Source organism: Paramisgurnus dabryanus, chromosome 19, assembly GCF_030506205.2.
Source record: "Paramisgurnus dabryanus chromosome 19, PD_genome_1.1, whole genome shotgun sequence".
Taxonomy (NCBI): Eukaryota; Metazoa; Chordata; class Actinopteri; order Cypriniformes; family Cobitidae; genus Paramisgurnus; species Paramisgurnus dabryanus.
This window is the reverse complement of record NC_133355.1, coordinates 28,520,499-28,541,906: the sequence shown is the minus strand read 5'-3', so window position 1 is coordinate 28,541,906 and position 21,408 is coordinate 28,520,499. Positions and strand designations below refer to the sequence as shown.

Here is a 21,408-nt window from a genome sequence, read left to right as displayed (position 1 = left end):
TATCTCTGCGTATAATGTCCTTTCCTGCGGTCTCATTTCCATCCTCATACCTTTTCCTTGTTTCCTCTGCCGTCATGTACAGTCCTCACTTAACTTTTTCCAAACCACGCCTCATATTTCCAGTGCTTTCCATGTTTAGTTTCCTGAACACTTTCTTTTTGAGTCTTTCATTGACATCATTCTTTTTCCACTCGCACAAGTTTCTTAATGGTTTTTTTTTATTGAACTAATGTCTATCACCTATCCCTGCCCATAAAGAAAACCCTCAAAGAATCTTTACTGCAGTTTAACATTTTCATTTAAACATAATTTTTAATCTATATTCATTTATTGTAGTTACAAGAAGCATTGCCAAATACTTAAATGTTAAGTGCATGTTAAAATTTATTTACAATGAGGTAGAAAGTATGCCTGCCTTTCCCTTTGTCTCACAACAATTGCTCACCTAAAGCTCTATGTTGAACGATGAATCTTAAATCATTTTTTCACCTCTTTAAGTCTTGTTGATATGAGGTTAATTGGCCTTAGGCAATAAGAACAATAGCAGGACAAAGCTTCACTTCCCCCTTTTAAAGCACACAGCAGGGGGAGGATGTTACTGAGGGTGCCAAAGCTAATGGTTAATGGTTTCATTTTTAAAAGTGACCAGCAGAGATGTAGAGCCTTTATTAACCACGGAGATAGATCCCTTTATACATGAAGTGATTTTTACTACTGTAAATGTATGCAGGTCTGAGCAAACTTCAGTATTAACGGCAGGTGGAAGAAAGGGGAGCATGACTGACGATTGGTTTGTGAAGTTATTAAACACATATAAAGCTAAATCTGTTTAAACTGATGCCTTCTGAAAGACTCCCAGTCTTACACTTGTTTATCCTCTGGCTGTAAGTGAACTGTTGAACTTTATCTTTTACTCAGTTTGGAGCAGATGAAATCGCTGGAGTCGTCGCAGACCACAAACACTTGTGGTTGCGTAACCAAACATCTGTGATTGCAGCAAAAACTTGGAGGGTGCAGTCGGGAGAAGAGTAAAAAATGAGCATCTGGATGAAGGAATGGAGCTTGGGATCTGTTCTGTTCTCCCTTATACGTCATTATTTCCCAGCATTAATTTTATATCAACATTTCCCAGCATTGTTTTTGTACATCACTTATTCCCATTTCTTACTGTGCTAGCTCAAAGCCAGCTAGAGTTGTTTACATTTTTTATTTTATTTTATGTTTCTCTGTTAACTTTTATGTTTTTTATTGGTTGGTTTAATTTAATTATTTTTCCAGTGTTATTGGTTTATTTGGCAGATCTTGTGGCATTGTTTTTTTGTTGCTGTTATCTTAAATTATTTTTGTCAGCACCATATTTGCATTTGCTTGATTTTCTGTGTTTTTCAATTATACATTTTACATAAATGTAGTTTGGTTGAGTTACGGCTATTTTATGGGGCTTCTGGACTTTTTGGGTTCAGGGGTAAATGTGGTAATTTGGACTATTTTCTGGCTGACATCTGGGGTTTCTGGATAAATTGTGGGTGACTTTTGGGGTAAATGTGGTAATTTTGGCATGTTTCTGACTGATATCTGGAGATTGTGGCTTTAGCAGGACAGCTATGGCAGACTGATCTTATGGAAAGTTGTGTTATAGTCACGAAAAATTTTGAATTATTTATTTGTGTCCATGACACGAAATTCAGCTTTTTCCGTGCCTTGAGCACGAATGTGTTTTTCGTGTTACTTCTACAAATAGTTTTTCGTGTCTGTTGCATGACTTTCTTTTTCATTAAATTTTGTTGTCGTTTTTTCATAGTTTTTTTCCTATTTTCTTACCATTGTCACTTGGGGTTGGGGTTAGAATTACTTTTTGTTACATTTTAGACATCCAAACCCCAACTCTAACCCCAACCCTAGGCGAGAATAGTTTTAAAGTGGAAGAAAAACATGTAGAAACCAAGGCTAAGTTTACACGTACATTGTTATTTTGAAAAACGGAGACATTTACCTTTCGTTTGCGCCCTTCGTTTACACGTAAACGTAGATTTTGCCTCTGAAACCGATTCTTTCTAAAAACTCTGGCCAAAGTGGTTGGAGGTTAGCAATTTTACGCTTGTTTGACTTCATGCGGCGCTGCAAGAACCAACGGGCGGATGATGTCAACGTACCGCGAGAGTGAGTTGAGAAATCACACGTAGAGGTCTAATTTCGAATCGCTCTCTTTGACGTCATCGAACATCTACTGCAACAACTCCTCCCTCCAACACGAAGAACCAGTTCGCATCACCACCAGCGTCACCGGTGATTGGCTTATGTGGGCTCTTGATGGCAGAAATTCACGGGTTTGTGAAAATGATCACTTTTCTGAAAACTGACAGGTGTGCATGATATTATTTTTGAAACCGGAAAGGTTGAAATGTCTGTTTATGAAAATAGTCACCTGGGTGTTACTGTAGCCATAACCCCAAATCTAACCCCAACCCCAAGCGACAATGATTTAAAAACTAGAAAAAAAAACGACATTAAATGACACGAAAAAGACATTTGTGCTCAAGGCACGAAAAAAATTAATTTTGTGCCATGGACACAAATAAATTAATCAAATTTTCGTGACTATAACATGACTTTCCGTGAGATCATGTTGGCTAAGGGTTGAAAGGGTTGCGGCTGAGTTATGGTCTGCTTTCGGCTAAAATCTGGATTTCTTTAGGCAAGTAGCTTTATGGCCAATCTAGGACCGTAAGCGGTGGCCAAAAGAACAGCCTGAACTCAACAATTTCTGTCACAGAACAATTTTGCTATCTGGAAATGCTCACATGGCTAAAACAAAGAGCCTGGCCACAGAACTAAGAGCTCATAACTGAGTATTGCTTCCAGAGAGTGCCTGCCGGAGCAGGTGTTCAGCTCAGAAAGGGTTTTCAATAAAAGGGTCGAGAGATGAACCCATGTGACCAACAATATGACCTGAATCAGTTGTTGTTTCTTGAGTCTGTACAGAACAGACACAACAAACATGGCATCATATGCAACAAATCCTTTTACAAATGTACATGCTATGTTATGTTGGAAGTAATGTTTACCCTTTAGTTTACTATAACACTGTGCTCTGTGGAAAAGCAGTATCATGAGCAGCATATTATTGAAATAATATACCCAGAAACGTTGTAAAATGTCCATTTACAACCCTAGGATTTGCCTTTGCAAAAATGAAATGGTCTATTAATACCTTATTTGAAAGGGTCATGAATAACAATTTTGATGCTCTGCTCCGAATGGCTGTTTCTGAGAGCAGCTCATTTCAGTAGCGGTGTGTGTGTGTGTTTTGGCGCTTTTCCATTGCATAGTACCCCACGGTTTAGTTTAGTTTGGGTCGGGTCAGCTCACCTCACTTTGGAGTGGTTAGCTTTTCCATCGAGTTTAGTATCACTTCGGAGTGGGAGGGATTATAGGCGTGTCGTTATATTTACGCTGCCTACTGCTGTGACATCATACACGTGAGAGCTTTGTTGTACATTCCCATTCATTTATTTATTTCTCAGTCTGCCACAAAATTAAAATTGGCCACCACAAATAGATGTTTGCACATCGCGTTTATAACTACCTCTGTCTCACATGACAGTTTCTGTTCAAACACCCGACCCGTGGCGTCAGTCGACGGCGCTCCGCTGAGCCTCATTCAAGTTGCATTTAAGAATATATAATGCGGACGTGCATGTCGCGAATGTGCCTCCACAAACTGCAAGTCTGGAAAAATCTGTTATGGTGTCCCGGATTCTCAACCTGCGGATGTTTTTCATCGCTAAAAGGGAGTTTGGAAACTTATAGCAGAACACAGATAACAACATGTTTGCTTGAGACAGCGCAAGCTAGCAGTAAGCTAAAGCTAATATTTACATTATAGCGATGACGTGACGATTCTCTCAGACCAATCAGTGATCTACAGTGTTTTCGCGTCACGTTTGGTATCAGCTCGGGTCGCTTGGAACCCCAACCGAGGTGGTACGAAAAAAGTATCCGGTACTACGTACTGCACCCAATGGAAAAGCTCCCAAAAGTAAGGTGACCCGACCCAAACTAAACTAAACCGTGGGGTACTATGCAATGGAAAAGCGCCATTTGTAAACAGACCTTGGGCCCTATCTTGCACCCAGCGCAATTGACTTTGTCAGTGACGCATGTATCATTCGTATTTTGCACTGGCGCAAAGTGGGTTTTTCCCTCCACAAACGCATGTCGGCAAACTAGGGAATGAACTTGCGTTCCCTGGGCGGTTCAGCGCAAAAAAGGAGGCGTGTTCCGGCGCAAACCATCCCTGATGCTATTTTGCAGTTTCAAAAAACAATTGCGCCACTGACCAGAAAAAAAAAGTTTAAAGTCAGTGGCGCGTTGTTCATTATGCTATTTTAAGTGCGCATGCTTGACCAAAATGTATAGCGTGCACAACACGCACACACTTTGCTTATCTAATCTACACAGATGCAACAGTTATTTTTGCAAATCATAAATTGTTACAATAAAAAATATTAACACATGAGATAAGGGGAATCATTGTGGTGAGCATTGTGGTGATAGTTTTTATTTATTTTGTGTGGCTGCAGTAAAAAATTATCATGCAAAAACGATTAAAATATTTTCATAAGTTGCCTCAATGTTATGTGGCTGTATTACATTTATTTTATGTAAATAATAATTAAAATGTTTTCATAAGAAACCTTTATGTATGTGAACTTGATTTGTAAGAGTACATTGGGGTTGGACTGCTTGAGTTTCTTGGCTTTCAGTGGTAAGGGTGGACGCAGCGATGTCCTCTGCTGGCGTCAGGTCCTGGGGATGCCAGCTGATGAGACAATTGTGGGTATTTCCTCTCACGCCTATTTAACCGACGCTGATTTGGGCAGATTTCTCCTATCCCCATACAAAACAACTTCTCTGTCTTTGACTGCTCTTCCTACAAGAACGTTGGTCTCCTCGGCTGTGAACCGCTCCTGGTGTGCGCCTGGTAAATCCGTCATATTAATAGCAACCCGACATGGAACTTGCGGCCCTGCGTTTAAAGGGAATGTTGGATAGCGTTCTGATTGGTTTATTTGATGTTACGCCCAAACCACACCTATGAATAATGAACCTACTTCAGACCAACTCCTTATTGATTTGCGCCTGGCGCAAGAGTTATTTCTCGCGCCGGGAAAATAGCAACAGCGCCCAAGATCCGCCCCCACAAAGTCACTTGCGCTTTGCGCTTGCGTTTCAGATCGTTAAAATAGGGCCCCTTATGTTTGAGCCTGTATCAGATGAAGAGACATATTCTGAGGAACAACTAATTGTTTGGTGATTGTTAATGGACGTTTCTGAGTGGTAAGTTTGTGTTTTTTTTTCAGTATGGACCTGCAAAACGTAACTGTAATGTCAATAGTGGAACTTCAGCCTAAACGTTAGCATATAGCATTAAGTAGCATGTAGCGCTAACTCAGCAGCCACAACTTTGTTTATAGCATTGTAACAACATTTTACCTAATTTCATTTAACATTGGGTCATACATGTGGCATGACGAGGAGGTGAGAGTTTAGCTTCATGACGGAAGCAAAGATCTTACATAAAATTCCGACTACGCCACCCTGGGACTTACACCCAGGGAAATATTAATTACACCCAAAAAGGGCAGTAAGGCACACAAGTTCGTTCCTCTTAAAAGGAAGAGTGAGCAAGAGACGTGGGTATAGTACAAAAAAATAGACTTTTATTTACACATAACCCCTTTAAAATGAGCACTCCCAAACATACAGTCACTCCACTTGGAAATGCATCACAATCACACACTCAAAATTAAGGTGAATGAGAACAAAACAAACATAATAACCAGCAGGGCTGAGGTTCCCAGCGAGAAGAATCACTTAATCACGACTGGTGTTTACAAAAAGGCACACACACACACCACAGTGCACTCAGATTACACAACCACACACTTCAAGTGTTACACAGCACCCACTGAGGAGGAAGTACCACCACCGGACAGATCCATCCACCCGTGGGACCCCAGCTCCTGCAACAAATCAAAACAATATGAATAATTGGGTCATACAAACAAAATGGTGGCGACCAGCCTTATTTCACCAAGCTGACAACCACCACAAACAATAAAAGAAATAAAGTTATAACAATTAAAGAAATGAATTATACTAGTCCAAACCAAAAGGAAATAATAAACAATAGAAAAGATACAATTAACAATGAATCAGTCACATCTACGGACCAAGCAAGGTTCTCAAGAACCAGCTAGAATGAGCAATACCGAATGTCGACAGCATTGCACATAACCCAAACAAACATGTTTACAAACACAATTGATAATCTCCAAAAATAAGATAACAAACAAAAAGATGTAAGTTGATGCATTAAAAGCAGAGCCAATGGAAAGCGACTCGTTTCGCTCACACCGAGAGCGAACCACGGCTCTGAGATATTAACGTCTCACGTGGAGCGTAAACGCTAGGCTCACAACAGAACCAGACAGTACACAGTCCAGTGTGCAATGGCACAGATAATGACGTCGGTGACAGCGGTGCAACACTGCAGCGCGAGAATCAAAAGACAGCGCAACGGGAGACACAGCGTAGAACGAAAGGGAGAAACCTAGAACAAACAAATATAATATTAAAACTAATCGCTACATCATACACACACACTGACTTTGTGCTAGACACTTACCGAACAGTGGTATCACCCCAGACAATTTACTGTTTTATGGCACAGGTTAACCAACAGCAGGAAAACCCATAGCCAACTGAGGGTACACCATCACGTACACCACTCACAGCACAAGGGCACCAGCACGACAGACAACACACTAAAACCAACACAACATTACTTTTAAATGACAAACATAGATTAAAACTGCTAACCATAGCATGTTAGCAAGAACTCACCAGCCGCTAACGTTGCAAACCCCCAGGGGGAAAGTCGGACATGACGCATCCAGAGCAGCAGCCAATCACCGCTTAAAAGGAGACTGCCACTCTCTGATAGGCGGTACCAGCTGTCAGTCACAGCTCACCTAATCCTGCTACAATCATCATGACTGCAACGTCACATATGGTTTTATGTTGAGATTTGCCTGGTTTCCACTGGAATTTTGTATGCACAAGGTTTACACAAAAATGAGGAAACAATCATGTTTAAGGGTCACAATATGTCATATTATTCATCTAGGCGTAGGTAAATACAGTTTTACATTCAACAGCACCTTTAAGTTAGAGCAACTGTATAGTACATTTATTATTGCATGACTGTTCCAGTTGTGTTAAAGTGACGTAATTGTTATGCTCCATCTGGACAGTTCCTGGAACCTGCTGGACTGTTGGATAGATGAGTGTAAACATTGATCTGCCAACCCTGATCTGTAAACACAGCAACTTAAAGTTAGCCTGGTCCAACCAAACTCTTCTTTATTTCATTTGTACAGAGAGTCTAACCACGCTCCATTGCAAAGCGTTACTTCCGTTAAGGAGGGTCCTCTTTTTAAGGTTTAAAACTATATTCTTCATGAATGTTATATCATCAGTACGAATGACAAATTATAACATTACCTAAGTTATCGAGTATGCAAAAACAGCCCTACTTATGTTGTTTAACCATACTAGCACCGCTAGCGTTAGCCATCTCCTTCACCACTAACAGAGCGAGCTGGAAAATCAAACTTTTCCTGAACCCCGTGGGGAGGAGGGCCATAGGGTCATGGCCACCAACAAAACTTAGCAAAGCTCGTTCTTGCTCCGGCTGTAAATTTTGGATATTCGACAGCGTTGCCACAACGGACGTAATATTCCCAGACGTTTTACTGAAGCGAAATTAAAATTAATTAAGCAGAAACACATAGGAGGCTAACTTAAAGGGATAGTTCACCCAAAAATGAAATTTCTGTCATCATTTACTCATCCTTAAGTTGTACCAAACCTGTATGCATTACTTTCGTTTGCCGAGCACAAACAAAACATGTTTGTGAGCAAACAGAACACATTCACTTTCATAGTATTATTTTTTCCTGCTATTGGAGTAAATGGTGCCCCACATCTGCTTTGTTACAAACATTCTACAAAATATTTCTCTATTTGTTCAGCAAAACAAAGAAATGTGTACAGGGTTGGAAAAACTTGAGCGAGAGTAAATTATGAATGTCCATTTTTGGTGAACTATCCTTTTAAGTTAAAGGTGAATGTACGTTTGATTTTAACATCAGTTGCTCAATTCAGAATATAAAAACTGAACCAAGTTTTAATAGTCGCTCGTCCTGATTTTGCCAAGTGAGAGAACATTTTATGTTGACCCAAGAAATGCCTAGAAAGGGAAAAAGTCATCTGTATGCGTGGTGCAGAAAATAACAGAGGCACGAGCGTTTGCTGACTAGTGTTGCCAGATCCTGCACAAAAAAAACAGCGAACAAGAAAAATCCAATAATAAACCGAAAGAAATCCAAATGATTTACCTCAAAGATCAAAATATTGGGGCCGACACCTTCACTTTAATAACACCAAAAACTTGATCGCTTCATTAGCCGAAAGCCATAAACGGTATGTAAGTACAAAAAAGACGAGGACCTGGCAACACTGCAAGACCGTGCTCTGTGGAGCAGCCTCATAAAAGCGTACAATTCACAACGGCAAGACGGAGGTTTATTGCAAAACATAACGCTGTTAAATAATTTTGGTCTTTGCTGTGATTGATAAGCACGCGAGATGGCATAACGTTGCTATGGTTATCTCTGTGTCAATCATCACATTTTCGGGAATGAGTCTTGTTCATTTAGGAGATTCACTCCAACATTTAAATGCGATTGTCACTCCTGAAAGTTTGCAGTGTGTATGAGGCCTTAATCTGTTTATTGAAATGTTGTCCCTGGCTCAACATAATGTTGCCCTGAGGACATCAACCACTTGCCCAAATCAGAAGAGCTTTTAAAAGTCCAAGTAAAAAATTAGGCTGAGCCCCTTAATCTTACTCATCTGTCTGGGATCGAGCAATTATCAAATGGTTATCAGCTAGTGTGAAACCCCAACTTCTGTTTTTATACCAGATAAGGCTAGGATTTTTCGACTAGATTTACAGGCTAATAAATCTGTAAATAAAGGTAGACACACCCTCATCATCTCCCAATAGTGATAAGATCACGTCTATTGAATCTGAACAGCAAGACGTCTCCCAGTGGCAATAGAAAGTGGCACCTAAGCAGTGTGTCAAAGGAGTGTTTTTTGAAAGAGAGAGACAGACAGCCTGGATCAGATAAGGTTCATATAATGTGTGTTTAGACCTGAAGCATGAGTTATGTGATGTTAAGTTTATGCTGAGAGTGATTTTTAAGAATAAATTAAACATTAAGCAAGAGCAATGAACCTCCCTGTATGATGTCATGAGCCCTACATACAAACACCATCAATGTGTTTCTTTAAATCCAGTCAGTAGATCACACACATGTGTTTTTAGTACCGTTATAGTTGTATAGTTACCAGTAGCTTAATGTCCCATTAATCTAAACAGCTGCTCTAGATGAAACACCCTAATTTACACCTCCACCCATTTCCCTTGTGAATCCTCCTATGACCTTGTGATTTTAAAGTTGAAGTTTTCCCATTTAATTTCCTATCTTGCCTTACCAGAGTCATCCTTGGCTCAGCATGCCAAAAACATGTGCTTCTCAGCTCCAGAGCACAGATTATCGGTTACTGCCTTAAGGAGAACACGGTTTAGGTGGACCTATAGGAGAGACTTTGCTCTTGGACAGTTCTGCATGAATCTGGCACGTTGAACTAAATTTCAAAGTAAATAATTCCAAAAAATTTAAAATAATTACAATGAAAATACTTAATCAAGACAGCCACAAATGTAAAATTACTAAAATGTAAACACTTCACAACTCGTGTGTTTGTGTGTGTATGCATGGTTTGGTGTACTCAATTTACAGTGTCAGTAAGTTCATCAGCCTCTCTAACACATGAACACACACAGTGTGAAATAAAATATTTGCTGATGTTTTCCCAAGCCTGGGGTTAAAATGTGACCCAGTAAAGAGTCTTGATGTGTAGATGTGGTTATATCTGCAATGTACAGTCAATGTGTTTTTGGCCAACATCTGTTCCAGCCGGCCACACCTCACAAAAAATTTGTCTTTAATTAACTTCATGCTCAAAAAATATCTGCTTTGCATTATTTCCATTGCACAAATTCACTTTAAAAGACTCCCTCTTCTGCTCTCTTACTTTAACTTATACCACAGGGCTGTTGAATGCTTTATTTTGATTGGTTGAGTATGCGTTATTTTTTGATAAATGCGCACCTGACCTGTCAAAATGTCTCCACTTTGCGTCATGCTGCATTACCATCTTGGGCGTGGATCATTTTCGAATAATTTATTGACTTGTCTTCAATTATTCCTTACATGTAACCCTAACACCCACAATTGGGTTTAAATGATTAGAGTAAGATTTAAATTAGAGGGTTGAATCCGTTTTGAATATGATATTTATATGGATGAAGAGTTTATCAAAAGTCAAGTAGACAGGAATGTCCCTGGATTCAAACTTATTTTCTATTCAAAGCATCTGGGGCAGAAAGTTTCTCAGCCTGAATCCATTTACAAAGGAAACATAAAAGACAGCCTTAAGGGTTTAAAAGCAAATATTGCAACTTGTTTTTAGGGTAAAGCAAATTTGTTTGTATGAAATTGTGTGATTTAAGAAAAAAAGTATTTTGAAGCAGTGAACATGTTCTGGTTATATCAATAACAATAAATCCTGTTTATGATATTTTCATCCATGTGACTTTTGCCACGTGTCAATATAATGTTCTGCATTATGTTTTTCACGTGCATGTCACAAATTTTAAAGCTTTGCTGGTGTTTTACTGGAACTTTTGTAGTTTCTAGGATGGCAAAGTCCACCAAAGGAGGTCGAACCTTTTTCTACCTAGCACCTAAACAGCCATCCGGCTACTGTCCAGGGCTCCACTTTAAACTAGACTAAAATATGTCCAATTATATTACTTGTGCCAAATAGCTGTGTAAAGTGGGAATAAAAATAAATAAACCACTTTTTATTTGTAAAAACAACCATCTGGATCGACATTATCCCCTATGCTTTTTAAAATCTATACATTTGTAGTGAGAATTCAAATTGAGTTTTTTTTACTATAGCAATGGAGTTTTTAGTCTTAAAATAAGCATTTCTGTGGGTTTTCTACATTTCTCATGTGTTTTTTGAAAGTGAAAGCAATGATATAATACCACGAACACAAATGCTAAATGTCTTCATTTAGATCGACGGCTCAATTTCCACAAACGCTCCCAACAGATCCCATTCAGAGATATCAGCTGCATCTTATTAAAAGAGTTTTTTTGAGACCTGCACCACAAATCTGTCATCCACATGGATTAATCTTCATTTAAAGAGGTACAGGGCACGCGGTCTTACATGCTTCACGATTCTGTTATGTTGCAACCGTTTTAATTTGCAAGAAAAGTGAAGAACATTGTTTAAAAACAAAACGAATGCAGTAAAACCTAATATACCCATTTGTATTTCTTAACATTGTAACATTAATTTGATGACACTTTTGATTTAAATTTCATTTTATTTCTTTTGTTGTACACAATGTAATTTGTGTTTTACTTTCTGGCATACTGTCTGTTTATAAACAGTATTTTATGCTCATCTGTGTGGCTTCAATTGCACTCCTCTAATAGACCATCTCATGCACACATATAAGGACAGAAACAGTATATAGTAAACCAGAAATAGATGCTTACCGGCTATTCCATAAATATCCCATATAAAAAAGAAAGCTTTCATCTACTGGCTATTAATGGTGGGTCTGCACTAAGTTCCTCTTCCATGCCCGCTCCAAATCAGCAGCTCATTAATCTTCAGATGAATACATCAGCCCCGTTCTGTCCCCTCCACCCTGCGCTGCTCTATACGGCCATCTTACATGAATGATGCTCCATCATTTAGCTCATCTTTAATTTTGTTGCCTGGCTCTTTCCCAGCTCTAGTGAAATACTTCCAATAAAATGGACCACACAGTTTAAAGTCTAAAGACAGAAAAGGTTTATCTGCTTCTTGTAATTTTTGGGTCCTGAAGGTTTATCACGTGTTTAATGTTTGTAATTATTATGTGTATTTTATGCTTTTATGCATGCATTTCTGCAAATCTGTTTCTTAAACGTTTTTCCTGAACCCTTCCATTGCAATCACACAGTCCCACCCTAAACTCATGCTACTTGTTAAGCCAATGCTGTCTGGGCGAATGCTCAGATAAACATTGATATTTTGGTAAAGCACAGGAGCCCAACACAAATATTTTAAGGTGGCTAATTTGTATAAATTTATCAACCCAGGCTCATGTGGCATACTTACCCCTACCTACATTTTTGCATAACGTAAAATATGTCGCTGCAGGTACATGGGTGAGCTACTATACTACTAACAAACTAACGAAGGGTTAATTGCAACACGGCTACTTTACATATTTCTACAGGGCTGAGCAATCTGTGCTTTTGGTCTTTTTCTCTTAAAATTTTCTAGCAGGTGTTACAACAAACCCTCTGTTACAATGAACCCCACCTATGGGTTAAGTTGTAACGTTAGCACTCCTGTCAATTTTGGTGTAATTGTATGATAACAGTATGTCCCACAAACAAACTTTAAGTGTTCATTTGTAGCAGAGATAGGTGTGTTGATTGTGTAAAAAAAGATTACAGATTCTAACTTAAATATTCTTTGAATGATGAAGCCAAAACCAAAAAGCGTTAGGTTGTGCCCCTAGCTGCATTTTCAATGGATTGTCCACTATAGGCGTTTCATTTCTTTTTGTTTTAAGGGTGGAATTTTTAAAAGTTACGAAGCAGACAAATACACAAATTAAAACCTGCTCATCTTTGTTAAGTAGATTTGTGCTGTTTGGTACTTATTTATAGTCATATGTGTCAGGATCCTGTCTTGTCATAGTTTCTAGCTCCTTGTGACAGGGTTCTGGCAGTCCCATGTTTTGTGTGAGGGCACGTGGCTTTGTTTATCAGGCCATGTGCTTTTTTGTTTTAGCGGGGGAATCGGTTCATCTTCCCTATTGGGAGTTGGTAGGGCATCTTGTCCAAATATGACAAGCAGGCACAGGACAAGGCTGAGAGACAAACCACACCTTAAAGCTCCTTACCATTTCCATTGTCTGCCATCCCAGAGGATCGCATGCTGGCCATTGCATTTTTGGATGACACTTTTCTGCTTCTGAAGACCTTGCCCCAGCTACCAGTGTTTGTGGGAAATGAGGGAGAAGGGCCTCCTGGGAGTCTGCTTCCTTCTGAATAGAGTAAAGGGCGATTTATAGTCATGCGTGGGTCCTACGCCGTAGGTACGGCGTAGGCTATCCGTAGCCTGTGCGTAGCTCTGCGTAGCCTGACGCGCACCTCACAAAAATTCTAACAGCGCGTCGGCTCTAAGCGCTGTGATTGGTCCACCAGAACCCCTCCCGTCAGGTAAAAAAACTGCGTCATAGGTATTTCCGTTTGTGACGGTGAAAACAAAGATGAGCCAAGTTGAGGAGTGATTGAACTCAAACTGCAACATAAGTCACTGTTTATTTACTTCCATTATTGCTGGTCTTCTCAAATTATACACAACAAGTTGCTATTTCTTCTTCGTTTGTGGTTTAACTTGCTTAGCTTCTTCTTCTGTGATGACTTCTGCTGCTACTGTGGTTACACGCGTGATTACTGCCAACCAGCGGTTTCGCGTGTGTTTGCACGTCGACACGGACGGCGACGCACAAGTATAAATGAAAACCGACGCGGAACCTACGCCGTCGCTGCTACGCCGTAGGACCTACGCACCAGTGTTAATTTTGGCAGCAAATTCTGATGTAGTCTTAGTCTTAGTCTTTTGAATAACACACCATTTAGTTTTAGTCTTATTTTAGTCATCTGAAATATTTTAGTCTTAGTCTAGTTTTAGTCGACGAAATATCATAAGAGTTTTAGTTTTAGTCTAGTCTTAAGTTTTTTAGTCTGTTATGGAATGGTATTAAGGTTTGAATATGCAATACAGAGACAGATTTAATGGTTGTTAAAGAAAACACGTATGTTATTTTATTCTTAATGTCAAAAAAACTGACCGTGGCTTTTTCACAAAAGATAATATCACATAAAATAAGCATAAGGCCCGCTCTACCTAAAAAATATACATGGTCCCTGAAAAAGATATGCATTCTCCCTAAATGACATGCACACACAGATACACACGCGCGCAGACACACAGACAGAGACACACACACACGCACTTACACACGCACTTTGTCCAGTCATGTAAAACCACAACATATACTATAATAGTAACGTTACACATTTCATTCAATTTGAGGACACTGAATATTTATACTCACTATTAATTCAGACAATCCAATACAATCAATACAGTTCAGATGTGTATTCCATTTGTTTCTATGTTATTCCAAGATTAGCGAAAACACTGTGGTTTATCTTATAAAATAACCTTAGCGTGCATGTTTACCTTTGCATGTATTTCTGGATGAGTCATTTTTACAGGCTGTCGTCTTGTCATATTTGAAGTGTGACCAGATTAGACGCTAGCTCTGACATTGTTGTTGTTAATGAGACATGTCTTCAGACAGGGTGCACCGCAACACGTTAGCGTGTTGCTAACGAGCGAAGTCAACTGAAATCAGCCAAAGCTGGGTAACGAAGACTGTACAACTAAATATAATGTAAACAACCTGTTGTGAAAACGAACTTTGCCGCGGGTTTTTAAAATGCTTCTACTGCCTGCTGCCTGTGTAGATCAACCTACCCTCAAAGATTCGCTCTGATTGGATCCCACAAAACTTTCCCCACAAAATGAGTAGCTCTGATTGGATCTCTTCTCCATTCGTCCCTCCCTAACATTTTCGTCTTATTTTTATTCGTTGACTAAAGTGTCAGTTATATTTCGTTACAGTCTTCGTCATCATATCTGACTTTTATTTAGTTTTTATTTAGTCTTCGTCCGTGAAAAAAGGTTCGTTGACGAATATTTTTCGTCATCGTCTTCGTCAACGAAATTAACACTGCTACACACGACTATAAATCGCCCTTAAGCCGTACAAGTGGCAGACCTCCCAGAGCCAGAAACAGCCCCTGAGGAATCCCCCTGATGGTCAACACCCCAGTGGCTCAACCCAGGAGGAAGAGGAGGAGGAAAGGAGCTTCAGTCTGTCTTGGCTCTCCAGCCCTCTGCAGCACCCCTAGTCTCAGCTCTCCAGCCTACTACAGCGCCTATTGTCTTAGCTCCACAGCTGACTGCAGAACCTCCTATCTCTGCATCAAAACCAGCTGAAGTGGCCCAAGTTTTGGCTCCACTGCTGGATGCAGCACCACTGGTTTCATCTCCACTTCTGGATGCAGTGCCCCTGGTTTCGGCTCCTGTCCTGGTCCAAGGCTGTTTCTCAATATGCGTTCTTCAGCGATCTTGCGTCCTTGTGTTCTCGCTCTACGTCATGATTAACAGTCGAAGTTCAATTCCAATTCTCAAGAACACAAGTACAGAGGACGCATGAAAATACCCGGATGTATTCTTGATATCGAGGATGCATCGAGTGCAGACTTGCACGCTGAAATCTGGCGAGGTCAGGTGACCAACAGGAAGATCGCACAAATCTCAATTCTCACAAGTGCTTTCTGTGTTCTCGCGACCTTCTGAGTTTGTTCTTCCAAGGTCGCCTCGCAAGACCAATCTGCATTTCTTGGAATTGAGAAACAGCCCTAGTCTCGCCTCTCCTGCCAGTTGCAGCAGCACCTGTCTTGGTCCCTGTCTCACCTCTGCTGTATGTTGCTGCATCCCATGCACCCTCATTACTCTACCTGGTTCTTAGTTTCTATGTCTATGCCCTCCCTGAACTCACTCCCAGACCCTGGGAGCCCTTGACCACCCTCTGCCCTTGACTCATCCCCATCCACTTTGTTTTCAGTCCCTCTTCAGCCCTTGAATCCTGCCCTGTTCCCATCTCTTCCTACCCCGGACCTGTACCACCTCAGCTTGTTCCCTCTGCCTCACCCTTGCCTCCCTTTGTTGTCCCCTCTGGAACTGACCCTCATTTGTCCACTGCCAAGCCTCCCTCTCCTAAACCCCCCGTCAAGCCTGCCCAGACTCCTCACCCCAGCCCTCAACTACACCCCCTGGACTTACAGTAGGACTCCGTTCCCACCCTCCTCTCCCATTGTGAACTCTGTTGTGCCTCCAGTCGCTCCCATGTTTGTTATTTTTATGGTTTCACCCCAACCCTTTTGTAATTTATTCTTGTCTGCATATGTTATTACTTGTCATGTTTTGTTGGTTTGTGTCTGTGTCTCAGTCAGTGTTGTCTTATGTCTAGTGTGTCCCCTTATCAGGCCATGTGCTTTCCCTGTCTTGTCTCTGACCCTGCCCCCTTGTCTCCCCATTAATCATCCTATTATTTAATTTGTCACCTGTTGCCCTCTTGATTTGCTACCTTATTTAATGCCCTTGTGTTTTCTGTCCTGTGCTTGTTCAATTTGTACTTTTCTTATGAGTATTCTAATCTATAGTATTCAGTACAGTTATGTGAAGTCTAGCGTGAAGTTAATTGTTAAGTCTAGTCTGTTTAGTGTTTTGTTTGTCACGTTTGTTTTGCTCCCTTGTGGGTTTTGTATCTGCATTCTTGACTATGTGTGCAAATGTGAGGCATATCTGAAGTCACTTGCGCTGTACTTGCGGTTTATGTCCCTTTTGTAAGTCGTAAGTCCTGTAAACAAGTTCTTGACATACCTCGGCCGAAAACGACCAGTTCTGACAGTAACATCAGACGTTTATCCGCCACAGTAAACCCTAATAATGTTTAATATTATCTGGTTTGTACCTTTAAATGAAAGACCAAAAAAAACAAGTGCCTAAAGTGCCTCTACTAGATGCAGCGATATGTGCCGGTAGAAACGTTTTTCAAGTTATGCAAAAATGTGGGCAGCGGTATGTAATCAATACATTTTTACAATCTCATTCATACATTGATCTGCTTTCACCTTAGTGATGATGAGTTTAGGAGTGTGGCAATTTACAAATAATTTATGTTTTCCTGTAAGATCAGGTTAAAAAGAGAGTTTTTTATATAAATCTATAAATCACTCACTTATAGTTGTCTTCGCATTATTGTTCAAGACAAGACAAGACTTAAGAGAATAGAATTTTAACATTAAAACAAAATACATGACCTTTAATATCTTTAATATCAAATAAATGAGTGTTTTCTTCACTAATCTTCAATCTCCTTCCTGTTGTTCGACACATATTTGAGCCACGCTGTCACATATCAACGTTTCACATGAAGGACAGAACAGCATGTACAGCATGTACACAAGGCAATCGCAATTACAGTACACACTTTACAGGACACACAGCGTGGCAATGTAATTCGGCACATCTTGAACAAATTGCATGTAAATGCGATCTCGCATACAAACAATTAAACAGGGTTGATCCCATCACCCCAGCAATCTCAGTATGATTATTGTCTTTAATGTCACTTTGATGAGAGAGAGAAAGAGAGATTGAGTGACTGATGATAACGCTTTAATAACCAATTAAAGAAGAAGTCTGTGCCCTGTTCTCAGTTATCACAGCATGGCTTACTCACTCATTTATAGATCAAACAGAAGTTGGTGTATTTTAACTTTCTTATAGACTAACAAAGCGAGACAGATCTGCTGAACATCGTTTGAAGTCAACAAAATCCTGCACGCCGGGTGACAGTGACCCCCAAACAAACCCCCTCCCTAATCTAATTAGACCTCATTTAAACACATGCTCCACACCTTACTTATATTTTTTGACAAGATATTGTGTATTACATATACATGTGTAAGTTTTGTCTGGCAGAATTTTGCATCGTTTGGCAACACTGGCACGGTTAACTACACGTCAAACATTGTCACAGGGTGTGATAAAAGAAGAAATGAAGGGTGATGACATTAAACTAAATGTGACCCTGCTTGTGAAAAAACAGCTAAAGTCATTTTTGTGATTTACTGTTTTTTACATCAGCAGTCGTGCCAGCGGGCTCCCAGTTTAATGACATTTTATAAAATACATTAATTTATCATATTCTTCAACTTCTGTGTAATTAAACCATAGGAAAAATAAGGCTACTAACCAACTTCAATGCATTGTTTAATTTAAAGAATTAGTCAAATTTCTTTAAAAAAAATCCAGATAATTTACTCACCACCATGTCATCCAAAATGTTGATGTCTTTCTTTGTTCAGTCGAGAAGAAATTATGTTTTTTGAGGAAAACATTTCAGGATTTTTCTCATTTTAATGGACTTTAATGGACCCCAACACTTAACAGTTTTAATGCAGTTTAAAATTGCAGTTTCAAAGGATTAGATGATCCCAAACGAGGCATAAAGGTCTTCTCTAGCGAAACGATCATTTTTGACAAGAAAAATAAAAAAATGCACTTTCAAACCACAACTTCTCATCTATCTCCAGTCCTGTGACGCGCCACCTCACGTAATACGTCATCACGTCAAGAGGTCACGGATGATGTATGCGAAACTACGCCCCAGTGCTTACAAGTGTGGAGAAAGAGGACCGCTCCGATGTTGTTGTATGTCGAATGATAATAATTAATGTCTTTGGGTCAGTTTATTATTTAAAATTGTCCGCAAATGTTCGTTTCATATATGTAACACGTGACCTTTCTATGGCATTACACAATTACGTGAGGTTGCGCTGGCGCGTCACAGCACCGGAGAAAGACGAGAAGTTGAATATTAAGAGAATATTTTTTATTTTTCTAGTCAAAAATTTCACCAGATAAGACCCTTATGCCTCGTTTGGGATCATTTAGAGTCCTTTGAAACTTCGTTGAAAATGCCATTTTAAACTGCATTAAAACTGTTAAGTGTTGGGGTCCATTAAAATGAGAAAAATCCTGGAATGTTTTCCTGAAAAAAAAAAAAACATAATTTCTTATCGACTGAACACATTTTGTGAGTAAATAACATGGTGGTGAGTAAATTATCTGGATTTTTCTTAAGAAAATTGACTAATCGCACAAATCAGATGAGAACCATTGTTCTACATTGTGTAAAAATATAACCTTGATATCTTTAATATTGACTGAGTAAGGTCAATGGGTCAATGAGTGAAATCAACCTTTGATGCTACCAATCTCATCATTAGATTATGAGACTATAGCCTTGATCTCACAGACAGTGTCACAAATCTGTGCTTGATATGCATGTCCTTTTATTGACCCTTGACCTCTTGAAACGCTGAATTATCAGATGTGTCAGTGTGAGGGTTGGGTTTTTGTGGAACGGCGTATGGAGGGAGAAGCACAGCTACGGGTGACAGTTCCACCGATACATTTTGACAACATTAATACAGCGTTTGTTCCCAGCAGTCCAGTGACCTGGATCACTTTCCCTTTAGTCCAATGAGAAGACCTTGTCCTGTCACTCTCAGACATTTTCACTTCACAGCAATCTCTGCAGTGTGTGCCTTGGCAACAATGACGACAGAGGATTTGAATATGTGCTTGGTGCTATGCAATGTCATAGAAGAGCCATTTTTGCTGTATGAAGATCCTCAACATCTGAGCAATGTGAAAAAGTAATAAAAAGGTGAAATAAATTATTTGAAAAACTTTTGGCTGGATGTTTTTGTGATGCACCTTTTGTAGCATCTTTAGGTGCGCTTGGTGGATTCAGCAATTCAACATAATCAGATTTGCAGACGGTTGCATCATTACATCTGTTTATGAATGAATTTATCTTTAGCATGTTTTTACTGCTGTTGAGACACAATGGTCTGTCAGGTGAGGGGGATAACCACTAGATGAATGGAAGGAAGAGTGGAGACAGGAAGCCCACCAGTCTGAGGAAACATACTGAAACTTTATCCATATGCCTTTGTCTCCACGCTGTCCTTTGTAACAAATGCACTCACTCACATGTACACATGACTGCAAAAATCAAAGTGACCCTATCTGTGAAAACCATGCTAAAGTCCTTACACTTCCTTGCAGTGTAAAGATCAAGTTCCTACACATACACTCCAGAGGTCTTTTACCCATACATACAGTATCTTTACACAGGCATTAAACTTTCACAATCTCATTTCATGAGCTTAAAGGCTGCAAAACCCCATCTAGAACTATTCAGAGCCAATGATGGCCAGCGTCAGTGCAATTTCCAAGGCTTACTTAGCTTGGTTGTGTGTGTGTGTGTGTGTGTGTGTGTGTGTGTGTGTGTGTGTGTGTGTGTGTGTGTGTGTGTGTGTGTGTGTGTGTGTGTGTGTGTGTGTGTGTGTGTGTGTGTGTGTGTGTGTGTGTGTGTGTGTGTGTGTGTGTGGGTTGGTCTATGTGGTTTACGAGGACATGAATAGTGTATAATAACATGTTTATTATGCTATAAAGGTGGTTTACGGGGACACAGACAGTGTCCCCATAAACGGAAAAGCTAAAAAAACATACTAAATGGTAGTTTTTCATAGATTAAAGACTGGTAACAGGTTTTTGTGACATTGGGGTTAGGGACTGGGGTAGGTAAGGGGAATAGAATATAACAGTTTGGACAGTATAAAATGCATTGCGTCTATGGAGATGTCCCCGTAAACCACATACACCAACATGTGTGTGTGTGTGTGTGTGTGTGTGTGTGTGTGTGTGTGTGTGTGTGTGTGTGTGTGTGTGTGCATGTGTGCAAAAGTACTGTAAGAGAAAAAAATCTTCCCTATTGATGTGAATAACCATAAAGCATCTTTTCTGCCCTGTACTGAACACATTGAATCTGAGTGAGCACACTAATGGTTAGAAATACAGATTTCTTAATAATTTCCCATGTATGTGTATTTGTGAATGCATGTTTAAGGGGCATATTGCAGGAAAAACAATGCATTGTGCTGTGTGCTGTCAGGTTATGTGGGTGTTTACAGACAATTGAAATGTGCATGTGTGTGTTGTGTAAGTGGGACAGACATGTCAAAGGAATGTTGAAAGGAAAGGAATTGTGAAAGTTACTTGGGAAACACAGAAAGAGTATAAGTGGGGCTATTCTCAACAGACACAAGTTACCTTATAGATAACTTACAGACATAAGACATAAGCAGACTTAAAGCAGACTTTGGTTATTTTAAGACATTTGACAGGTTAGGTGTGCGTTTATTGAAAATTATACCACAGGGCTGTTGAATGCTTAATTCTGATTGGTTGAGAAATGTTCTATGGGTATGCATTATGTAAGGAATAATTGACTACAGGGTGCTGAATACTTCAAAAATAATGCACACCCAAGGTGGTAATGCGGCACGGTGTGAAGCGTGTGCATTATTTTCAAAAGGTTAAAAGTTGAATCAACTTAAAAAATTACTT

General features: G+C 39.8%; 1 long non-coding RNA gene across 1 annotated transcript; it reads right to left on the bottom strand.

The window, feature by feature from the left end:
• Positions 1 to 5,549: 5,549 nt before the first annotated feature.
• LOC135780096 (uncharacterized) lies at positions 5,550 to 6,949 on the bottom strand. The gene is made up of 3 exons (XR_010544972.2): positions 6,910 to 6,949; positions 6,692 to 6,830; positions 5,550 to 6,026 (listed from the first exon to the last, which is right to left on the bottom strand). It is a non-coding gene; the product is annotated as an uncharacterized lncRNA (long non-coding RNA).
• Positions 6,950 to 21,408: the final 14,459 nt, after the last annotated feature.